This window comes from Mangifera indica, chromosome 10, assembly GCF_011075055.1.
Source record: "Mangifera indica cultivar Alphonso chromosome 10, CATAS_Mindica_2.1, whole genome shotgun sequence".
Taxonomy (NCBI): domain Eukaryota; kingdom Viridiplantae; phylum Streptophyta; class Magnoliopsida; order Sapindales; family Anacardiaceae; genus Mangifera; species Mangifera indica.
This window is the reverse complement of record NC_058146.1, coordinates 14460728-14467654: the sequence shown is the minus strand read 5'-3', so window position 1 is coordinate 14467654 and position 6927 is coordinate 14460728.

Genomic DNA, 6927 nt, shown 5'->3' with positions numbered 1-6927 from the left:
ATTCTCCCTGGTGACGAACCGATGCATAACCATCCATTTTAATTATCAATCCTGCAATGACAAGTTTTTGAAAATAATTATTCATTTATAATAAAAAAATCTGTAATAACTATGTAAAACAGTCGTACCATTATTAATATTAAAAAAATTCCTCATATTTTTCTAATATTTTATTTAACCCTATATAATTATTTAACAATTTATATAACACCCTCGTATGTTATCTTATATCAAAATCTAGAAAACACGAGTCGATATATCCTAAAACGGTGAAATTTGAAAAAACGGAATTGAAATTCGAATTCTAAAAGTTGAAATACCCTAGAATGGCAAGAATCGAAAAATTCTTCAAAAATCTGGAAAATACGAGTTGATATATCATAAAACGGTGAAATTCAAAAAAACAGAACTGAAATTCGAATTTTAAAAGTTGAAATACCTTAGAATGGCAAGAATAGAAAAATTCTTCAGAAATCTGAAAAATACGAGTCGATATATCCTAAAATGGTGAAATTCAAAAAAATAGAACCGAAATTCGAATTCTAAAAGTTGAAATACCCTAGAATGGCAAGAATAAAAAAATTCTTCGGAATCTGAAAAATACGAGTCGATATATCCTAAAACGATGAAATTCGAAAAAATGGAATTGAAATTCGAATTTTAAAAGTTGAAATACCTTAGAATGGCAAGAATAAAAAAATTCTTTGAAAATCTAGAAAATACGAGTCAATATATCCTAAAACGTTGAAATTCAAAAAAACAGAACTGAAATTCAAATTCTAAAAGTTGAAATACCCTAGAATGGTAAGAATAAAAAAATTCTTCGAAAATCTAGAAAATACTAGTCGATATATCTTAAAATGGTGAAATTCAGAAAAACGGAACTAAAATTCCTATTCTAAAAGTTGAAATACCCTAGAGTGGTAAGAATCGAAAAATTCTTCGGAATCTTAAAAATAAGAATCGATATATCCTAAAACGGTGAAATTTGAAAAAACGGAACTGAAATTTCTATTCTAAAAGTTGAAATACCCTAGAGTGACAAGAATAAAAAATTCTTCGGATTCTGAAAAATAAGAGTCGATATATCCTAAAACGGTGAAATTCGAAAAAACAAAACTGAAATTCGAATTCTAAAAGTTGAAATATCTTAGAATGGCAAGAATCGAAAAATTCTTCAAAAATCTGGAAAATACGAGTCGATATATCCTAAAACAGTGAAATTTGAAAAAATGGAACTGAAATTCGGATTCTAAAAATTGAAATACTCTAGAATGCCAACAATCGAAAAATTCTTAAGAAATCCAGAAAGTACGAGTCGATATATCCTAAAACGGTGAAATTCGAAAAAACCTAAAATTTCATTTATAATGCTCCTACAATGTTTAATATCAAAATGCCCCCAAATTTTAATAACATTTCATTTCAACCCTCAATTATCTTTTTTTTTAATTTAACACCCTTATATGTTGTTTTGTATCAAAGTAATATCTATCTATTCTTAGAATGTTATATAAATCCTTTATATATTGTATAATATCAAAAAAAACCCCATATTTATCTAAAAGTACATGTAACCCCCATATTTGTCTAACATTGCATTTAACCCCTATATTATGACATATAAACTAGACTTAACAAATAAAATTAAGTTTTAGGTTAAGATTGGTATAAATACATTTTTTTGATGAATAGTCTTTTTTCGAGTCGAATTCAAAAATACAAACTTCTTCCGTCCGAATGAATCCCTACTAATTGATCTTGAATAAAAATGAGAGTGAGAGTGAGTGTTTGAGTGATATGAGAAGTGTGTGTAATAAAAGTAAGTGATGAGAGTTTATATAGATGAGGGGGAGGGTAATTTTGACATTTTAGAAAAAGTTATGAAATAAAGAAATATCAAAATGCCCTTATAATGTTTAATATCAAAATACCCCCTAATTTTAATAAAGTTTCATTTAACCCCCATAGTGAGTGAGGAGAGTTTATATAAATTAGGGGAAGAGTAATTTTGGTATTTTAAAAAAGTCATGGTGTTTAATATCAAAATACCCCCCTAATTTTAATAAAATTTTATTTAACCCCTCATAATGAGTGAGGAGGGTTTATATAAATGAGGGGAAAGGTAATTTTGGTATTTTAGAAAAAGTCATGGGCATTTTTACTTGAGAATAGTGATTTTGGGTATTTTTGCTTGAAAATAGTACTTTTGGGTATTTTTGCTTGAAAATAGTGCTTTTGGGCATTTTTGCTTAGTGGGAGAGTATTTTGGCCATTTTTTATAATTTCCCTTATTTATTATTATTTTTTTTCCTCTATATAAAACAGTCCAAAATCTAGATCAAAAACCCCATCATAATTGAGATTAATAAAGAACAAATAATCTTCAAGGTCTTCTGAAACTGAGGCCTAGAGTGATGGCAAAAAATATTCTTTTTCCTACAATGCACTAGAATCCTCTCCTATCGCATTCTAGGGAAACCTATTAATGCATTCACACCGAATAACCCAAACAGTTTCACATAGTGTCTTGGCCTTCTTTACTTCAACAAACAGATATAAATGTTCAGCAGAAGGGAAGAACAACTTCTCAAAATGGCATAGTGGATATTGGCTTCATTGCAAGCTTGGGACCATAAAAAACCAACGAAGCATTCAAGGAAACGACAATCAGCTGTCCCTTCAACCTTTTCTGCACATAACACACCATGAAAGAGACAAATTCAAGGCTGGGTTCATCTGCTGTATTGGGCTTTCTCAAAGCTAGTCCAACAGAAGAATTTAATTTTAGGGGATTGGGAGCCTCCCATTTAATAGGAAACTGTTACAATCCAGGTGGCTTTCCACCAAATGAAGTCAAGAAAAAGGGGTGGGGAAGCATTTATTAAGGCAAGCACATGGAGGAAGAAATTGGAAAGGCTGACGCAGGAAAAGAAAAATAAAAGGGTGTTAGTCAATACATTAGGTAAAAAAGATGGCGGGAAACTGCTATATAAACCCCCTTTTTCTATCACTTGCAAACACAATTGAGAAGCATCCGAATTCTATATAAAATTACTCTCTCAATTCTGCCTCACTTACTTCCTTCAATTCTTCCTTCATTTCTTTATATTTTGTATTTAAATTAATATTATAACACGTTATCAGTATGATCAGCTTAGGTATATTATATTTTTTCATTATATCGTTATGCTGCTTATATATTATAAATACGGATATCCCAGTTATTTTTTAATTTTTATTATGTTTCTGTTTAATTTTTCCACTATAATTGTATCCTATTTACAATCCGAAGTTTGCAAAATTGTAAATTTTAGACCTGAAGTGCTGAAACTCTTGAATCTAGACCTGAAGTCTGGAATATCATAAATCTGGACCCAAAGTCTTGAATATTATTTGTAACCTAAAGTTCACAAAATTATAAATCTAGACTGAAAGTCTAAAATATCATAAATCTGAATCCGAAATTCTAAACATTATTTGTAACTAGAAGTTTACAAAATTATGAATCTGGACCTGCAGTCCTGAATATCATGAATCTAGATCTGAAATCTTGAATATCATTCGTAACCCGAAGTTTACGAAATCATAAATTTAAACCTGAAGTCATAAATATCATTTGTAACCTGAAGTTTACAAAAACCAAGAATCTGGACTAGAAGTCCTGATATTATTTAAATACTTATTTTTATTGTATTCCATTTATTTGAATATTTATTTATTTGAATCTTTATTTTTATTTATATCTGATCTATAACCTGAAGCTTGTAAAATCGTGAGAATATATATATGGGCCCGAAGTCCCAAGTTTTACGATTTGCAACTTGAAGTTTGTAAAATCATAAGAATACATATATATGGGTCGGAAGTCCCGAGTTTCATCAAAGTCTTTATTTTAGAATAATGATATCACCTTTGCAACCTGAAGTTTGCATAAAGTGTGAAAAATATGGATTTGAAGTCCAAAATAGAATCATAATACGTATTATAATATTCTGAATATTAATTACAAAACCAGAAGTTTTGTAGATATGGGATAATATATGGACCTGAAGCTTCCAAAATTAATCCCAATATTTCTCCTACAAAATCAGCTATTTTGTAAATATGAGATAATATTTGAACTTGAAGTTTCAAAGATTAACTCATATATATTGTTTACAAAACTAGAAGTTTTGTAAATATGACAATAATTGAGCCTGAAGTTCCTAAAATTGGATGAATAATATTAAATGAGTTTTTTGCATGAGTCTCTACCTAGAATTTATGAGCTTTGAAAACTAACTAAATAAAATGTCCTAGAAGGACAAACAAAGGCTATTATTTTTCAGCGTTATATCCCTGAAGGGTTGCAAGCCGAAATATGGATATAATGATAAATCTATTAAATTTGTGGAGAAATTTGAAAAATAGGTGTGAACATTAGATTCAGTAATATTCCCAATGACTCTATAATTTAGTATAACTTTGCAATGTTCAGAATCTTTTCCTGAATGTGAAAGACAAAATATTCTCACATTTTATTTTATGCTCCTGTAGTAGCAATATTGGAAAAGAAAATTTTGAATTAATATTTTCTCGTTATACATCGTTCCCTGAAGTGAACGCAACTACTAGAAGTAGTTATCATGAGTATGAGTAACTCGTCTCATAAATATTATATCATTCCCTAAAGTGAACGCAACTATCAGAAATAGTTATCATGTATGTGAGAAATAATAGAAAATCTCAGTCACACCACTTGAAGTGGACCAAGACTGAGATGAAGTAAATTATAATGCAGAGTAAACCACAAAACAATAAGTGTGGTTATAAATGTCATTGGTGGTGTACCTGTAGTACACATAAACATTGGGTGGATCTATATTAAACACCCATAAGAATTAAATTTTTTGATAAGTTAGATCCTGTCGATAAATGATTCTTGATGTTTCAAATCTTTTTTCAAAGAATAACATTATGGGTCACTTGAATAGTGACAAGGATGCTCAAGATTTTTATAAGTCCATTATATATATTTATTTTGGAGTTATAAATATTAATTTGTCTTTCAGTATCATATTCTCTTCTTTTCAATATTTTGTGTACATTATAACTGACGTAATTTTTAAATGAAAGGAAATGAACTCCAAAATTGAAGCATTGACTTCAAAAGCTGATGTGGGAGACATGTGTTTGGTGGATAGTGTAACAACACACACAATTCTCAAGGAAAAGAAATTTTTCTTAACTTTAACATTAATTGAAGCTAAAGTAAATACCATATCAAGATTAATTAATCTGATAGAAGGCTCCGAAAGAGCCATAATTATGTTAAACAGTAGGACTAAATTAAGCATCAATGATGCATTATATTAGATCCAGAAGAAATCTACTGAGTTTTAAAGATATAAGAAAAAATGATTATCATCTCGAAACCATAAGTGAAAATGATGCAAAATTTATCTGTATAATTAATAATACCTCTGGAAGAAGGCTTATACTAGAAAAGTTATCTGCTTTATCATCTGGATTGTATTATACAATCATAAAGACAATTGAAACCTATGCAGTATCGAATTAGAAATTCGTTGATTCAAAAGCATTTATGCTTTGACATGATCGTTTAGGCCACCCAAGATCTATAATGATGCATAGGATTATTGAAAATTCACATGGATATATATTACAGAATTATAAAATTTTATTGTCCAGTGAACAATTCTGCATCGCCTGTTCTCAAGGCAAATTAGTAATAAGACCATCCCCTTCTAAAATTGAAGGTGAATCTCCATCATTCTTGCAAAGGATTCAAGGGGATATATGTGGACTCATTTATCTACCAAGTGGGCATTTCGTTATTTTATGGTCTTAATTGATGCTTCTGCACGATGGTCTCATGTTTGTTTATTGCCTATTCGAAATGTTGCATTTGCTAAACTGTTAGCACAAATTATCAAATTAAAAGCACATTTTGCAGATTATTCGATCAAGTAAATATGACTAGATAATACTGGTGAATTTATATTCAAAACATTTGATGATTATTACATATCTATAAGGATTAAGGTTGAACATCTAATCCTGGATGTCCACACACAGAATGGATTAACTGAGTCTCTTATTAAACGACTCTAGGTAATTGTACGCACTTTATTATTAAAAAGTCAATTACCTACTTCTATGTGGGGACATGCTATATTATATGTTGTAGTGTTAATTCGCTTGCAACCTTCTTCTTATCATCAATATTCTTCCTTACAATTGGTCCTTGGTTACCAACCTGATGTATCTCATTTGAGAATATTTAGTTGTGTTGTATATGTCTCATTGCGTCACCTCAAAGCACAAAAATGGGACCCTAACGTTGTTTGAGAATATATGTTAGATATAATTCACCATCCATTATCAGATACCTAGAACCATTAACAGATGATCTTTTTACTGCATGATTTACAGATTGTCACTTTGATAAGACAACTTTTCCATCTTTAGGGGAAAATAAAATGCCTCCTGAAGTTAGGCATGAACTTACTTGGTATGTACCTACCATGTCTCATTTAGATCCTCACACATCCCAAAGTGAAACTGAAGTACAAAGGATAGTGCGTTTACAAATTATTGCCAACTAAATGCCTGATATATTTATAGATACGACAAAAATGACAAGATCACATACTCCAGCTGCTAATTACATTAGAAGTGTGATAGACCAGTTGGATCGAAGGATACTGTTCCTCAAAAAAGAAAGGCAAATAATCAAACAAATATTAATCATGATGATCATAAAATAAATAAAAAATTCACACTCTCTAATATTCCTCCAGAAGAGGTTATGATCCTTGAAGAGACTCAAGCCCCTGTAGTGGCACAAACCTCTGAAGTAGTACAAAATCCTGAAGAAGAAGAAAATGATAATATTAAAATATTTTTAAATTATGTTCATAC